The 18,206-nt window shown below is 43.4% G+C and overlaps 1 long non-coding RNA gene across 1 annotated transcript; it reads left to right on the top strand.

Moving 5' to 3' along the window:
• The first annotated feature begins 3,515 nt into the window (after window positions 1–3,515).
• Window positions 3,516–18,006, top strand: LOC139602558 (uncharacterized). Its single transcript, XR_011683300.1, has 5 exons — window positions 3,516–3,665; window positions 6,102–6,209; window positions 6,387–13,214; window positions 13,324–13,639; window positions 14,166–18,006. It is a non-coding gene; the product is annotated as an uncharacterized lncRNA (long non-coding RNA).
• Window positions 18,007–18,206: the final 200 nt, after the last annotated feature.

The following is an 18,206-nucleotide window of genomic DNA, read 5'->3' as shown; positions in this document are numbered from 1 at the left end:
CAGTGACTTTTATCTGTTAATTATACAGGAACTTCAGATTTTCCAAATCTTTCCCACTCTTACAACTGTACATTAGCCTCAAGTGTGATGGTTGAAGTGACTGGTTGTGGCAGAACCACAGACATACTATCAGAAAGCTTAGTAGTGAACTTAGTTTCCTTAGGAAGGAAGTAAAAATTTACAGTAAAATTGTGCTTTTTGGCTTGCTCAGACAGGGTAGGTGGCAGGACTCACAAGGTGCTAATTATTAATGCACTGGGTAACAGTTTATATTCTTGTCTCATCCTGGCTTCAGAAGCAAACCTTCAGCTTTTCCTGGTGGTAAAGGTACCGAAGAAGAGCAAAGTGGAACAGATCTTGGTTTCCTCCATCCCTCCTTGGTCTGCCAATAAGCAACAAAAAAGGAACAGCAACACATTATGCAGAATCTTTGTGAACTCTATCAAACATCGCTAACAAAATATTTTAAATGCCTGTGCTCAAGAGACTATCTGGCATGTTCCTAGGAAGTGTTCCAATCCCAAAGAGATTTTGGTGAAAAATTGGGACCACCTGCATTGCAGATATTTCTGGGCAAGCTCCTGTATTTCCACAGGTATCACTTTCACAGAGCAGAATTGCAAAGCAAACTCTTGAGTCCCTGGTGATGTACATAACCACATTACCGGTATTGTGATCTGCCAGGAGCATCAGTGCCAGCCCCAACAACTGGACTTTATCTCTTGGTGGTATAGCTTGCAAGAAGAAATGGCTCTTTGAATCCTCTTATCATGGTAAGCACCACAGACTTGGATGAGCTGAGAGTGCTTCTTTTTAATGTTCACTGGATGTATCCACATTAAGAGCAAAAACTATTGCCTTCCAGGATTAAAAAAAAAGGGTATGTCTAGTCTGATATCCCATTCCTGAGAGGGCTTGCAGAGGATAATGTGAAAATAGTGGATGGGCAGGGAAAATGTACAAAGATGCAACAAAAAATTGCAGGTCAGATATTTCCTAGCTCAGATGTGTTGTCAGATGCGTATATTTAACACCCCTCAATGGATTTTGCTTTCAAGTAGCCATCCCCTCCTTCCTGAGCCATGTAAAAATTAACATCCACAGCCTCCTTAGGCACATGGTGAACACATTTCCATGTGTTTGTTTTGAACCTGCAAGCTTTGCTTTATGTTCTTTGCTTCTTATCCTGGGAGGAACTAATCAACCCCTACTCCTTACAAAGACATTTGTTTGTTCCCTTGTTGGTCTTCCAGGTTTTTCTGTTTTCCTACCAATCTCCTTGTATTCAGCATTGCTGATTTTAGATTAAAGGCAACAAGTCATCACAAGATGACTTGCCTTTTATCATGGATTCTCAACAGCAGAGCAGGATCCTCCAAATCCAAGTGTGCCCAGCAATGACACTTCTCCCATGTATCTTCTCAGCAGAAGGAGCTCTGCAAATCAGAGTTGCTCACACTTGGACTAAGACAACCCTCCTTAAAACATTGCTGTGGCACTTTGCAGAGGTGGTTCTAAATGCATCATTCCCTGCCTTGTGTGATGTTTGTGTGATTTCCAGGGATATGAGGGGAAATAATTTATACTGAGACTCTTCAATCAGCAATAAAAAGCTATTATACAGCTGGAATACTTGGCTGCTGTTCCTGGTGCAGATGACAAGTTAAGAACATCTGTGTTGCAATATGAGAAATATAATCAGACTGTCTGGTGTGGATGGTTGAGGGGCAGTCATTTACAGAAAGTAGGGCAGCCTCGTTTGCACAGGAGGCTGCTTGCTGCTTTCCATACCTCGGGATGCCAAGGAAAAGTCTCTGCTTCACAGAAGCACTGAACCATGGAGCAGCTTCACCAGACCCTCTGAAAGGGCACCAGACTCATGATGCTGTGACTTTGATTTAGTGAATTCTTAATTGTGTAGAAGAGCAGATTTGTTTCTACACAGAAGCTGCTAAGCTGTGAAACTGTTTTCAATTGCTTGTCTGAATAAAAAAAATAGGAAGGACCAGCAAGTGGGTGTAACAGCTGGGTACCTGGACTTTGGAAGTACTGGAAAAAACTGCCTGCTGCTTCCTTCTCTGCCTGTTGCTGCACAGATTGAATCTGAAGTCAGGATTTAAACAGTGAAATCCCTAGCTGGTGTCAAGTCTGACAGCCTGCTGCGCACAGTCTTGCTCTGATGCATCTGAACTCCTCTCACTAGCAGCTCCAGAGGCAGAAGAGCAGCCCTTGGGATGCCTCTTCTCTGTAATTCAGAGTGTGGCCTGGTAGTGGGAACACTGCTCACCCTCTGCATTCACCAGGGTGTGGGCAGGGAGAGGCATCCGTGGGCAGTGGAGCAGGGCTCCTGCTTGGAAGCTCCCCGTGTGACTGCGGCGCAGACTGGCAGCGGCTGAGGAATGCTTGGATGCTATTTCTGGGATATCTCCTCAGAGCAGGCTGTGTGTTTAACAGCTTTTCAGCAGTCAGAGCTCACATCCAGAGCTGGATGTGAGGGATGTGAGGGATGTCAGGGATGTAGGATGGACAGCAATTTTCCCTGCTAGCATCTTGTGGTCTCAGTCTGGACAGGGCTGGTTTTTGATCCCCGTGTTCAATCCCACTTGCGCTGCCTGGGCATTCCCTTAAGGGCAGCCACCTGGGGATGCAGGTTTAGGTGTGGATTTCTCACAGAACAGCCATCTGAGGTTGAGTGTTTGTAGCTGCTCCCGCTCTTTGTGATGTGAATATGTCACACAGATGTACAAAGTGCCTGCGTTACCCATCCCATAAACCTCTGCTTCCTCAGCCTTAGAGAGGTGGGTGTCTTTTCCATTTGTTTTGTGTAAATGAAGCTACATCTCATTGGTCATACAACTAAAAAGAAGAGATTGGAAACTCCTCAGGGCAGAGTCTATCTGTATTGGTGCCTATTATAACTCACACATATCCCTGAGAGGCAATGCCTCATAATTAATTGCTGAATAATTAATAATAAGAAGAAGCAGATACTAGTCAGGAAGTAATTAACCTGCTTATCCTTACAGGGAAGTCCTATGCAAGGAAAGAGTAATTAAAGGCTTTTTAAATGACACAGAAAAATCCCCACTGACCTCTGCCAGGACAAGTTTAGGAAGTGGGGCCAGTAGGATTTCCTTAGTTATCAAATAAAAATAACTTTGTTCCTGTAGGTAAAATTTCCTAATCTGGTATTTTTCCTAATCTGGTATACATTTGTCTGTACCAGTGTTCAGCCTGGGTGAATAATTTTACTTTTATTTAGTTTAATTTTTGACGGTATGAAATGGTTAGTTATAAGGTGTGCTGGAATTTTCCTTGGAAAGCAAGCAGGTGGCTAACTCACATCGAAATAGGGTTTTTCCCTATTTCATTCAGGCAGTATCATACAATTGACAAAAGTCCTGGATAGCAAAATTAGTTTGCAAGAGGGATGCAAACTTTAGGTGTCGTGATCCATCCACAAAGGCACAGACAGCACGTAGCATCTTTTTTTGTTCATAGCTGAGAGAGACTTATGCAGTCATTGCCATCTTCCTTCAGATGAATTCACACAGTCCTGTAGAGATGGGAATTTTCTGGGACTTTGGAGCTGTCATGGCTGAGAGAGCTGAAGGCACCAGCTGAGTGTATCAGAACACACAACTACTCAATATCACTGCATCAAGGTAAGCCTTGCAATTTTTGGTTCATAACTTCGTTGGTGTCTTCTTGCAAATCAAGACAAAATAAAAGACACAACCTTCTCAAACCCTAGCAAGGTATTTTTAAATTGGGGCGAGTTAGAGCTCTGAATTTCATCGTTCCCAGCAACGTTCATAACAGGCCTTCTCCAAAGATGCACATCTCAGGAGTGTCTTGATGCACTGATAACTGATAATGAACATCTCATGGCTTTCAGGATTCACAAATGTCCTTTACAAGCCCTTCAATTTTTCTTTATCTTCTCATTATACAGGCCATTGCTCTCTCCGGGTACCAGGTAAAGGGGGTTACATTATGCTGCTTTTGTCAAACACATGACAGAGAGTATGAGAAAATGTCAGTCATTTTGGTTCTGTCTTTAGGGCTCTGAGGAAGTTCTGTCTCTCCAGAAATTTCCTGTTTTGTTAGCTCAGATGTATTTGGCAAACTTAGAGCTTAATACTCTGTAGTGCAGTGGAAAATGAAATTACCTTTTATTCTCCTGAAGCCACTTTTGAAGGGATATTCTGCATGGCATGACTTCACCAGTTTAGATAATCTGCCTTACCTGTATTCCTGTCCTAGCACTTGGCCCCAGATAAATTGTGCTAGATGTCCTTGGGAAGGTGGGTGGTTCAGGGCTATGCTGTGTCCCTGGGGCAATTCTGGAGAAGCCCATTTGGGGCTGTGCTCCCTGTCCCCTTTCACCAGTGCAGCTCAACCAGCAGCTCGAGGCTTAGCCCTGACAGAACCCCTGGTCCCAGCCCAGTGCACTCAACCCCTGACCTGGCACAGGAAATCCCAGCCAGACTTGGTTTCTTCACATCTGGGAGACAAGGGGTCTCCCAGCCCTGGCTTTCCTTCCACCACAGTGCCTTCTCCTTTGAAGACCAGCTGCATGGAACCTCAGTAACTGTGAAGGCATGGCAGAAACTCCCAGGAGAATTAAGTTCTCCTTTTTGCTGGCATTCCTAATCTGGCCAAGTGGCTCACTGCTGTGGAAAGGACAGCTGTATCCTGCTCCTTCCCCTTGGGCCCACTGCTGCTTTTCTGCCAGCTCCCTTGCATTGATTGATCCATGATGCATCCACTCATAAGATGGAATGATTGCAAACACACCCCCATGCCCGTGGTGTTATCCCCCTGCAACTGCACAGTCTCTTCCATCACAGTGCAAGGAGATGGAAGAAACACAAGGGAGAGAATGGGACTCCAAAACAGCCCACAAAGGGTTGCTGGCCCTATTGAACACTAATTGGACATTTGCTCTCCTCTGATTTAGGCACGTAGGAAAGTCCTCACCTGGAGCCAGCTTTCCCCAAGGTCATCTCAGATAGGAAGGAGCTTCCCAGGGGAGTCTTGTTAGCTGAGCTAGGAGCTGCTCTTCACTGTTGTGGCTGGAAGCAGGGAGAGACCAATGCAGTCCCTCTGCAGTACAGGGGGAGCACACACAGCTATAGCATCTCCCACAGAGATGCTGCTCTCTGCCTAGACATCACTCCTGCTCCCATCCCAAGGACCACAGGCTGGTTAGTAAGGTGCATCTACTGACAGTACAGTATGGCTCAGTTAGTGTGACAAGTATAGAGCTTGTGTACTAAATATTAACACTATGTGTGGATTTGACCCATCTGGGTGGGTTAGGAGTCACAGAATTCCAAAAGAAGTCACTGGAATGTCCCTTGTCACTGGATGGCATCCAAAGGGCTGAAATGAGAGGCAGAAGAAGGTAAGATAAGGAAAAACAGACTCCAGTGGAGGATGTGAGAGCTCAGGTGGCAGTGACAAGATAGGTTTTCCCTTAGGGAAAAGCAGTTCAGGATATTTCCTTCCTGCTGGCACCTGTCCTGCAGTTCCCAGTGCCCCAGCACTTCCCTCCAGCCAGGCTGGAAACCCAGCCACTGAATGACCTGCATGACAAGAAAACAGAAAACCCTACAAACCTGCAATGCCACAGACACTGTTGCACAGCAGCAGAGTCCTTGGAGTGCTGACAAGCATCCATGGGCCGCTAACATCTCATGGACAAGCATCCATGGGCCGCTAACATCTCATGGACAAGCATCCATGGGCTGCTAACATCTCATGGCACCACATCCCTGGGTCCAGAGCCTGGGGTTAGGTCAGTTGCTTGGAGCATGATGCTGGTTGTGTGTTTGATCCTTGTAAAGGCCACTCACTAAACAGCTGGACTTGATGATCCTTGTGGGTCCCTTCCATCTCTGTTCTGTGAGTTATCTGCTGCCAGATCCTTCAGGGCCTTCCTGCTGAGTTTGGTGAACCCAAAGCTCCTCTTGTGTGCAAAGAATTTGCAGGATCTAGCACCCAGTTTGAACTCAGGTGCTGGATGAAGGATGAACATTATAAAATTTTGGCCTATAACTCTATGAAATCTCTTCAAAAATATCTTTCACCTGCAGGGCACTGATGCTTCAGTCCCTTGATGCTGAGGCCTGCCTGTTTTGGGATGTCAGGGACCTGTGTTCCCCCAGGCACACACCTGGTGACAGCAGCAGCCACTGCAATTGGTAGGAGAAAAACTTGGTTTGAGCCTCCAGTTCCCACCCCTAATATACAATTTAATGTTTTGTTATGACTTAAGACATTATTGCATAAATGCTCTACCTCTGCCCTAAGGGGGTGTTTTAGAGTGTTTTGATTCCTTTATGTTGTTTTCTTTTCATTCTGTATGTCAAACTGAGCAGCTGAGAGCCTAATGCAGATGCTAGGAAGATGGAATGGTCCCAGCATCACCATGACACAACTCTCCCTGCGGCAGCAAGTGGCTGAGAAGGTGAATTTTGCATGGAGAGAAGCAGAAGTATTCTCTATTTTCAGCAAGAAATCTCAAGCAGGACTGCACTGACAAGGGCCCGAGGCATATAGCAAAAACATCAGTGGTAAATCTCAATGAAAACAGGCATCAGCCCCATGCATTACTTGGGGAATCATTTTCCAGCCCCACTCAGAGTAAATTTTTCCCTTTTCTCTACCCCTCAACAATTATCCTAACCCTACTCTGGGCCTCCAAGTAACCAACTCAACCTCTCAACAATAAAAGGCTTAGAGAGCCTTGACTATGCTTGACTATTTTTGCCACCCTCAGGATGCTGTGGCAGTCCCTGTCCATCCCCACACCAAAGATAGCTCTCAGCTTTTTCCTTCTCTCCCTCAACCCCTGACTTCTCAATCCTGGCCAGTGACTTACTCCTAAGACAGTGTCCCCACTGCCCAGATACGCAGTATTCCTCAGAGATGGATTCTGCTATTAGCTTACAGTTTCCTTGGGCAGTTTCTTTCAGCCCCACTGAGACATGTCCAGTGGGCTGGAGGTTTCAGCTTTTCCTTTACATCAGCCCTCACCCTAGTTTGACCCCGAGCAGAAGGCGCTGTTTGCAGCTTCCATTCTCATTTAGTGTGCTCCTCCTAGCCCCTATCTAACCATGGGCTTTCAATTCTCCTGTCCTTTAGGGAGCATCCCTGCATTCCTGGAGACAGCATTCCAGGCGTGGCCTCACCAGTGCTAAGCAAGGAAGGGCCATGTCCCCTGACCCAATGGAAACTCTTCCTAACACAGCCCCCCCTACTCTTAGTTGCAGCTTCTGCCTTTCCTTTGGCAGATCCTTTCCAGCTCTCTTCCAGCTGTAGCTCTGCAGGGATGAGATTTATTCAGCCTCATCCAGAAAATGCAGAAGGAGAACTTCATTGCTGTTTGCAGCTGTCTGATGAGAGGGTGTAGAGAAGACGGAGCCAGGCTCTTCCCAGAGGCACAAAGTGACAGGACAAGAGGCCACAAGATGCCATCTGGGACTTGGAAAGCTCCAGATAGATCTTAAGGGAGCAAACATCACAACAAGGTTGGTCAAACACTGGAACAGGTGCCCAGGCATCCAGCAGGCTCTCCATCCTCAAAGATGCTAAAAATTCAGCTTGCTGAGCTCTGAGTAGCCTGACCTGATTTTAAAGCTGTCTGAGCTTGAGCAGGGAGGTTGGGCCAGAGAACACCCAGAGATCCCTTTCTACCTGAGTTACTGTCCAATTCTGCTCCTGTGAACCTCAGCCCATGTAAATTTGGAGCCCAATCTGATAACCTTGATGAGAGGAAGGTGTTATGTCTTTAGAAGCAGATTTAGCCTTTGTAAAGCCTAGTCTGCTTTGAGCAGCAGTTTCATGGGACCAACACACAGCTTCCCAGCACCTATGGACAGTAGGAAATAATTGTAGCTGACCCAAAATTTCCTTCACATAGACTTTCAGGATTAGGGCAGGTGTCCAAATTCATGCCTTGCCTATCCTGTGCAGTTTAAAGGAATTTGGGAACTCAGGCCCTTTAGAAAGACTCTGGAGTGGTAATGGCAAAGGGAAGGAATTTAATGCCTGGAGGTGAAAGTCGGGAAAGTCCCAAATAACTCAGTTTCTGCTGCCCTTTTCACTGAGTGAAGAGCAAAAGCCCTTCCTGTGTTCACCTCCTCTTCTCTCACCCATAAGCAAATTAAAATCTCCTCAATATTTGCCCATTTATTTTGAGTGAAAGCATTGCTTCCTCAAATTTTTCTACCTGCAACAGACTTGACATTCTTACTGACATTTTATCCCTTTTACACAAGCGGCTCCAGAGTGCCTCAGCATAGGGAGCTTTTCCTCCTTTTCTCCCCTTTCTTTCTCTTCCTCTTCCCTGCCTAAACACCTGTTGGAAAGAAAAGGAGGCATTAAAAGGAGAGATCCTCGCAGTGGGAGCAGGGAGGGGCTGCTGCCCCTGGCTCAGTGCAGTGTTAGATTAGGGCAGACTTGCTCTGGCATCGTGGTGAGTTCCAGCAGCTCGCTCAGATATTTCCCCAGAGGGGAAAGCCTTTGCTCTCCCTCTGAATCCATCCATCACCAGGCAGAGAACACTCATCAAAAATGTGGAATCTGGCATCACTGCAGGATCATTATAAGGGTTTAAAAGAGAACATTTCACCACCCTATATATCTTGTCAGACAACACCTGACAGGTCAGTTGGGGAAGTGACTGCACTTCCCAGCTGAAGCACTGGTTTGAGAAAGTGTCATCTACAGGCACAGGTCAGCTCAATCCAATCCCCCTAAGCTGGGAAACCCAGAAATTCAGAGCTAACATAGCTCTTACAGCAGCTGCCCAATTTTCTGTATTCTATGTCTCTCTCATAACAGTGGTGACCCTGTTTTATGTGCATGTGACTTTTTCCAGTCCTTATCTCAATCCACACATCCTGCTGGCACTAAAGGCAATGAGATCCACAGGTGAACCTTATGCCATGAAAATAGTTATTTATGATTAATAAAAATGAAAACTGTTCAAAACTGTTGAAGATACTGAAATTCATATGTTTAGTTAAGGCAGGGAAAATTCTGTATACTCCCATTTCATTTTTGAAAAAAAAAAAAAAAAAGAAAACAAAAACACAAATAGAAAATCGGGGATTGTCTCCTTTTCAGCAATAAAGTCCTAGAGAGTTAATGTTATCAAGCAAACTGGAAGTAAAACCAAACTCCACATTACTTATAATGCACTGTTTTTATCAATACACAGTGGAGATTAATTCAGGTGTGCCTGGTTTCAGTGTAGCCTGTACTTTGTTCTGCTGTCAGTGCTTTCTCAAAGTAGCAGGCCAAAGTTAAAAAATCAGATTGCGGGCTGTTTAAGTGTCTGTTGAAGCTAATTCATCACAGTAAAAAAAATGGTTATGAGATATTAGCAGCTTCCCTCACTTTCCCTTTCATTCTTTTATTGCCTGCATAAAGAAGACCAATTGCTGTCAATAGTCAAAAAAAAAAAATCTTGTTTTCTACGACATTAAGCAAATTCTCTCACTACCACAGCATATAAATGCCTTGAAGGTGAGAGTGAAAAAGAAGAAGAAAAAGAAGAAAGAAAAAAAACCTAAGAAGGAAAGCAACCTATAGGAAAGGTTTTACAGGGAGAGTGAAACCAGTAACAGAAAAGAGGGTTGTGAGGGATGGTGAGAAAGGCTGTTCCTGAGACCCATGCACTGACCTGGACACCTGCCCACACCACGGGTGGCACCAGAGCTTCCTTTAGCCATGTGTGATGTCACTCTCCTTTGCCTCAAGAACAACAGAGGGCCCTGGTATTGTGCTGTTTAATCATGAATTTCATTTCCAGCAGCACCAAGAAAACTCATACACAGGGATGTGGTGGAGCCAAAGTAGACATCAAAACTATTCTCTCTGAAGCTTTCAGAGTAGAGGATGGAAGCAGGTAATAGAGAAGCATCCTCTTTATTCCCCATGTCTTTAAATGTAAGAAGGAATGGTCTTGCTGAGGATTTTGTTATAGGGTACATGATAGAGAGGGGAGAGAGGAGGAGGTAGGAATTTTGGAAGAAGCAAGAGAGGAATATGCAAAGATTTTTGGAGCTTCCTGTCCAAAACTGGTTTAAAGCTGCTATTTAATCACTTTGAAAATCAGCAGTATTAGGCACGATGCATCCTCTGGAAGGATTTGTCATTGGGACATCCCCTGGAATGCAGACAACAAGCACAGTGGGACTGCAGCACTCTATGCACTTATACACAAGGGCCTAGCATGGCATGGTGCCACAGAAACTAATTATACCCAGTGTTCATAAAATGATGAGAAGAGGTAGAAGTATAATTATCAGTTTTCCACCATGGCTGCTGTATGCAGTAAGTATGGCAGAGTTGACATCTTAGTGGAGACAAATGAGTAAAATATCTTTTTATTTCACCAGTACACTTTTTAAACTTTTACTACTGTTTGAAATCCTGATGTTCTCAGCAGAAGTGATGACCTGGAAAATTTTTCTTCTGCCTGATTTTTCCCCTAATCATCTGTGGACAATTAACTGCCACCTATTAGCATCCCAGCCCTTGTTAAAATAAGCCCTTTTTTTTTAACCAGAGTTATAAAAAAAGATCATTTCAGCATAGCGTGGTGGACTTGTCATAAATATTTAAGATGTGCCAACAAGGTGTCATATTTTCTAGGCAGTAAAATAGTATTCCATTTATTGTTTCCCAAGGACTAAACTTGGAAATGAATGGCTTTATGAAGAAGATAGTCTTCTAGTGAAGTTGCTTGATTCCATTCGTCCACCATCAGGCTCCTCAGCAAAATAATTTCCCTTTAATTAAGCTATATGATGTAAATTTCATGGCAATTGATTTAATAAAAATATATGATGCAAAATAACATGAGGAAAAACACCTTAAAGAAAAGCAGAAGGATTCCCCGAGCAGAGCAAGTAATGGGAAAACTATTGGAAATGAGGTTAGAAAAACAATAAAAGGGAAGCTTTTATAGATTTTTTTCACCATTTCTCTTTTTGTAACAGTTGGATGGATGTATCCCTTGCTACCTTCCTCATTTTCTTCTGTAAAAGATCTTTGAGAAGCTGTCATTTTTTTTCTCTCTTCTACCCAATTATTAATCTATTTTTTAAATTAATAATACAATCATTTTTGATGTTAATGTATTCTGGAGTAAACACACATAATTTTCTGACCTACTTTTTAATCTATGTATGTTTTTGCCTTTCAAGTGAGAGATGTTTTCTGTTTCTTGTCCAAACCCTTGCGCTAATACTCTTGTGCCCTGCTGCACAATTGCTACTGCTTATGTTTATGTTCTAGAAAACCTGTGGGACAATGTAAAGGCAGGATATCTTCTGCCTGCACTCACTTCAAATCCTGTTTGTTTACAGTGTGGAGGTGGCAAGGACATCCAGTTGTGAACATTCATAACACAGTATGGTGTAATTTTGGAGACATCCTTAGGAAAATGTTTCTCTCTGTAGCGCATCTTTTCTCTCTGTCCCAGCCTCCTCAGGAGCCATGTAAAGGCAGCTTCCTGGCTGTCATTTACTATCATCCATCCCGTTATGGTGCAGATGATCTCCAGAAGTTACTGTTGCAGAAAGCAGGATTTCCATCCCTGCTGATCTCTGCCCAGGGATGTTCACAGGAGGAAAGCTGTTAAGTGGTCCATACAGACCAGCTGGACAGAGGAAATGGAGTCACAGCAAAATTATGAACTCCTGGAAATTACTGAAAAGTTGCAAGAACATGAGCAAGACTTCAAGGAAGGTACCCAGAGAGTGCTGTGAAAGGGCTGAGTGCAGCAAACATTGAGCAAACTTTGGCAGCCCAGATCCAGAAAAACGTGATTTTCACATGGATGCTTCACTCTTCTTGAGACCACTACTAGCTGGATAAGAGCTCTTATGGTTTCAAGGACTCAACATGTATCTGAGGTAGCATCAGGCAGTCTGATTTTAGTGTGATTAGTTGCAGCTCTCATGTCTGCAAAATTAGCCCAACAGCCTCATAAGAACAATTGTTTCAGAAAGAGATAGGATTTTTTCCCAAGTTTTCTTTAAGGCAAAAATCTTCGAATATCATTCTGTGGATATTGCTTGTTTTGACCTCAGCCAGCATCAGAAAAAAATAAGCTCAAATACAAAATGTTTTCTTTTGGTTTTAGAATTAAATTAAGGGTTTTTTTAGGACTCCTTTAGAAACAGAAATACATCTCAACTCAGACTGGGGCCAGAGCTTCAGATTCAGATCTTATTTTAGTTTAATTTTCTTTACTGAACCAAACCATCAGTCTTTCCTGGCAGGCAGTCTACCCCAACTAGAATATTTTCCATAGTGAGCTTCAGATAGCCAGAATACTAATGTCTGCCTTTAAAGAAAGAAGAAATACCCTGAGTCCTGATGCATTCAATCAAAACAGCAAACAGTGATTTCCAACCAGCCTTTTCCACATCAGACTAAAGCAAGGGGAGAAGCAATCATTGCTTTCTGAAATCAGCCATGTCAGCCCTTGACACAAAGGAGGTTGGTGAAGAAAGGTTAGCTCTGGTGTCATCGTGCCATTAGGTCTGAACGCCTCTGAGAGATCTCTAGTACAGCCTGCCATTCACAGACCCCCAAGGATTTCTTTTTTAAATGAAAGGTTGCAAAAATCTCATTCCCTATTCCAGCACTGCACACACAACATGTTCCCCTTCCCCCCATCCGTCACAAGCAGCTAATGGGAATCAGGTCCTTAATGGAGGACAATGGCAATTCTGCACAGGTGGGAAGGCATAAAATATTTGCCAGCCAACCAGTCTTGATTCATGGTCAATGAAATATTAATACATGACCTTCATAATTTTCGCTTTCCATTAAAAACCTCAGGACACTGGAACTAAAGTGTTTAAAAACACTTCTGCTTCCCAGTAATCAGTGTTTAAAAGATAAATAAAAATATATCTGTGCTCCTTGAATTTGTGATCAGAAAGCTTCCTCCAGAGTGAGTCCAGCCTTCTTTACCACTGTTCTTTTTAAAGGATTTTGAATGCAGCTGAATGTGAGAGATACATAACTGCATATCCAGCCAACACTTGCCCCTAAAGAGGAAGAAATAAAAGTTCTTGCTTCAGCCACACCATTGCTGGATTTTTACAGTGAGCCCTCCTGCCCAACAGTATTCAAGAAAGCTGTGTATGGTCTAAAAGACTGGAGTTACCCATAACACAAAGGTTGGTTGAATGAAAAACTCAGGAAATATTCTCTCTTCTCCTCAATGTTGCTGTATGTCGCAGGATGGAAAGATAGCTGGTTTAGCAGGAATGTTGATTTATTTTGTAGGGTGGAACGATAGCTCTTTAAATCAGGAATGTAAGCTTTGTCTCTTCTTCAACTGATGCTCACTATCAAGAATATTTGTATGCACAAAGCTACCTTAGTGTTCAAAGACAACTTCTCTTCACGACTGTCACCAATACCACAGATGACTGAACTGGCTTACAACCAGAATAAATCTTACCTCATGCATTCTTTTTCCATGTGGATGAAGGCAGCTATCTAGAAGAAGAAGGAAATACAGCTTGGGGGCTAGAAACACAAACCACAAATGCCAGAGGTGCATCACCAGTTGCGCCACAAGCTTCCTTGGTAAGCTTTGGTAAGTAACCTTATTTCTTTGTCTAAACAGACCCCAACCTCCTCTGTACCTGCTGGACTCAGAATTGCTTATTGCATCATGGCTTTGTGTCTGTGGTGTGTGGGGAAATCCTGAAGCAGCTACAGTTACCAGGAGATTCTGACTCTTGGCTGGAATTTTACCCCAAGCCATCTTTACTTTTCTGCTCACATGTGATTGTTTCTAAAGAGTTAGAAGACACCTATGCTCACCTGAGGATAGCATACAAATGCTTGACTGTAGTAGTAGTAGTAGTAGTAGTAGTCATGCAGTGTTAGAGATGAAGTGCTGTTAAGAGTTGATATTTGCTTCATATATGTTAAGCCTGCAGAAGATTTGAGGCAAAAAATTACCACAAAAATGGAGATTTTTTTTTTTCAGGGCACAAAAATGCTTTGAGTGGTTTTAATTTGAAATCTATTACAATTATATAGTCAAAATTTTAATCACTTTCTTTTCCTTCTTTTTGTTTGGGATAGTAATATTATTATTCTCTTTTCTGAAACAGGTTTTCCTGCTATTACATAGACTGCCCTATGGTTTTGTGTCACTGTGCAGTAAAACCAACCATGGACCAGAAAATAAAATCAGAAGTGTGTGAAGGAAGGAATTGTTGTGGGAAGAAAGAGATCTCTAACACCTGACTAAGCATCAAAATGTCATCTCAGTCGTCAATGCAAGGAGGACAACCTCTGGAGCTTCTTTTCCAAGCAGTTCAAATTCCTTTCTCACTGTGGTCTCTGCAAGGGGCACAGGACAGATGTGTCACTGCTTGGGACAACACAGCTGGTGCCTGCAGTGCTCAGGGCTGTGCCTCTGCCATGGAGTGGCCAGGACGTTCACTCCAAAGTCTTCTCACTGGGCAGCCCCAGTGACTCAGAGACATAAAGATCACTGTTATGTGTGGGGGTGGGGGTTAATCCAAAGTGCTTTAAGTGCCAGAGGTGGCTGTGTCATGTACACCTCAGTGGTGCCTGAGTGATGGGCATGAGATTGGTCCCCCAGGACAAGCAGAAGGCTTCAGGGCCTGCTAGGGACACTGCTTGGCTTGTCCTGGGAGAGAAGAGCTGAATATGATGACATCTGTGACCACAAAATCTGTGTGTGCTGCTCCCCCATCACTCATCTTCAGATTTCCTCTGGGAGGGAGATGATTGATTTACTCCAGAAGGAATGAACTACCACACATGCACTGCAGAAAGCAAGGGGAAAAGCTGAGGAGAGAGTAAAGATAATCCCAGCTCAAATCTTTACTTTAATTGTATCCTGGGCAGCAATCCCCACAATAAAACAGAGCATTGGTCTCCACACTTACTCTGACTCTGGACACACAGACAGCTCTTAAAAATATAAATTGTTGTTGTAATGCATTAAATAGCTTATTTAGTTGGTGTTTTTACCCTGGTGATGGGAAAATTTTGCTGGGTATGTCAGGTCATGTGGACCATTTATTCCCCCTTTCTCATCACATGGTTTGTCCCGATGCCCCCCTCCCTTAGTGGTCTGTCCCATGGGTGGTCCCTCCCCTCGCCCCTCCCCAATGCTATCCCATTGGCCGTGGTCCTCTTTCCCGCCCCCACCGCCTGGGGCATAAAACCCTACGGCAGGTGGGGTCTTGGCTCTTTGCTATCTGGGTGGTTGCTGCCACTGAAGTGTGCTATCTCAAGCTAATAAACTGGATACTCGTCTCCATGTGGCAAAGAGCACTTCTCGTCTTTTATCTTCCATCTATGCAATTCCATGTGGGCTTTAGTCCTGAGCAAGCCGGATCTGGATTTATATTAGCCCAGAGACCCACGGATTTAATTGCAAATTGTCTCCTCTGATTGCTAGTCCAAGTGATGGGTCCCTGCAGAAGGAGAGAGCCAAGCCTAAGGGCCCCGTCCACTCATGCCAATATGAATGTTTATTTCCCTCATCTCACCATGGGTGGGAACAGGCTTGTCTATTGGTGCTTTAGGCCTTACACCTTTTCCTACTCTGAAAGGGTATGGATCACTGCAGAAATCTGCTGCATTCTGCCTCTGGACTGTGGGGAATGGGATAATATGGGGCATGGGGGCTGATATTTGCACACCCTATCCCTACAGCTAAGTCTGATACCAGGGCACTAATACTCGCAGTAAAAGAGCATGTAAAGGAGGAAGGGCCCTTGCCAACCTTTCTCTTCTCTGTAGCTGTATAACTGCTGTAGCATTCAGTAGAATGCTGGGTTCATGAAGGTTTCCCAGACCTTCAAACCCTGATCACAGCTGTAAGTCAGGGAACCAATCTGTGTTGGAAAAGAGCTTGAAGAGAATTTTCTCTTCTCAACACAAATCCTCTCACTATGTCTTTAGGCTTTGCATATTGCAAGAAGGAGTTGTGCCTCTGGTATTTTATACTCTCCAAACTGTAACTATAATCCCAACACAAACCCTAATGTTATTTATATAGAGGAGATAACCTCCCTCCCTAAAGGACCACGTGATTTTACTTCTGCTCACACCAGCTGTCCTTACATTATTGAAAGCCCTACAATGATGAATTAAAGTAAAACTACAGGATCCAAGCCTACCCCATCCTCTATGCCTGCGAATAGCCAAGGTACCATTCCCTATGGGAAAAGAGAAACTATGGCCTTGATCACAGCACCACCAGTTCTTTCCCTGTGATTTTGTGTCCTATAGAATCAAACTGGCCCTTTGAAAGTGTTACTGGCCTCACCCTAATTCCAATTCCAACTGGCAGGAGTACCACAATAAAAATGAAAGTAAGGAATTGGTCCCCAATACCATCTCTCTACCTTTTTTTAGAGGCTCTGTAGAATCCTAAAGTTGAGCATTAGAACATATCTTTATCATAAACACAAATCCCACCTCTGTCCTCCTTGTACCTCAAGAGCTAATGACCTCAGTGAAAGAGAATGTGACACCTACAAACATCATTCTCCTTCCTAAAGCTGTGGGTTCTGATGGTCTCCACAGTAAATTGGCCTCTTACAGCTGTTGCTAGGCCTGCTCCTTGTGGATGGCACCAGGGTGAGATCCTGGGGCAAGCAGGTAATTCCTGATCACTCAAACCCATCAAACTCTACATTGACCCCAGAATCCCTTCATAGCAGCTGCAAAATTAAAAAAAAAAAAGATGCTCAGACACATGTGCATACATATGTACACATATGTGGTGTTTTTTCTGTTCAAAATGCATATATTAATGACACAGCTTTTTTTCCAGCCTTCAGAGAAGTGGTTTGGGTTCTTTTTGTAAAAGAAAAAGAAAATGTATGCCACTCCCTGTCCCTAAAAAGAAAGGTTTAGAGGGCAAAATCTGCTGAGTTAAGAGTTTAAGGAGTGTCTCTTTTGGAGGCAGCAAGAGATTTTTCTTTCAGAGTGCCCTCTCTTTGCAGACCAGGAAGATGCTGTTCCCTCGAGGTGCCTGAGTTTCCTCTTGGATGTTCACTCCCAAAGGGAGCTAACATGAATACAGGATGTGTAATCACTGGAGCTGGGTAAAAGAAGGAGTGACCCAATTTGCTGGTGCAGACACATTAGGCAGCTACTGCCTTAATTACCTACTGGGTGTCTCAGGTTAGATGATGTGACAATTTCCCAGCAATAACAATTATCCTTCTGGACTCTGATTCACTTTTTGGTGGGTTTGTAAAGGCCCCTTGGATAAAATATGCATGAGCACATCTTGCCCATCCTCCACACCCAGGCTTCTGCCACAGGTTAGCAGGCATCCTGGCACAGATGGCAGCACTGGGAGTGTTTTCCATCCCTGCTGCAGCAACACACAGGTGGAGAGCTCACTTGCAAGAGTCCATTAGGCTTGTTCTTGGTCCACTTTCTTGACCTGATTTCATCTATATTTTACTGTAAAATTGTACAAAACAAACACAGGGCTAAAGCACCACCTTTAAAAAAATGGAGAGATGCAGATAGACAAAATGATGAATGCTGTGGGTTTTTTGGTTTTTGTTTGTTTTGTTTTTTGGGTTTGTGGTTTTGGTTTTGTTGTTTTTTTTGGTGTTTTTTTTTTTTTTTTGCTTTGTCTAATTTCTGAAGCTGCCTTCAGCAACTTCTGTAAAAAACCAGTTATTAGTTTTAGTAGTATTACAGTAGCATTCAGCTAATTACTTTCAGGAAATAGTTACAGAGATACCCATTTGTGTATGTGTATGTACACATATATGCCATTTATATAAAACATTCTGTCCTTACCTGTAGCCAGTTAGTGTCAGAAGACTGTTTGGATTGTTTGTAAACTCACTTGTACTTGGTGCTAGCATTGATTCCTTGGCTGAATTATTTTGCAATAGGATAAACCCACTAATTGTGTATCTAAATAAAATTAAATTTTAACGACTTGAATGACTTTTATTTTACCTTGGATGATAATTTATTGACACAAATAGAACTCTTTAATTAAATTTGGCATAGCCAGGTCTGCTGAGGGCACATTAAGCCCTTTTGCCATGTGATTTTAGTGTTTTGTTGGGGTTTTTTTAATATATTTTAGACTGTCTTGATGTTCTTAGATTAAATTGTCTTTATTACAGCCATAC

Source organism: Agelaius tricolor, unplaced genomic scaffold, assembly GCF_023055355.1.
Source record: "Agelaius tricolor isolate 1412-34295 unplaced genomic scaffold, bAgeTri1.0.p SCAF_2, whole genome shotgun sequence".
NCBI lineage: Eukaryota > Metazoa > Chordata > Aves > Passeriformes > Icteridae > Agelaius > Agelaius tricolor.
The sequence above is the reverse complement of the archived record's forward strand: the minus strand, read 5'-3'. Positions and strand labels throughout refer to the sequence as shown.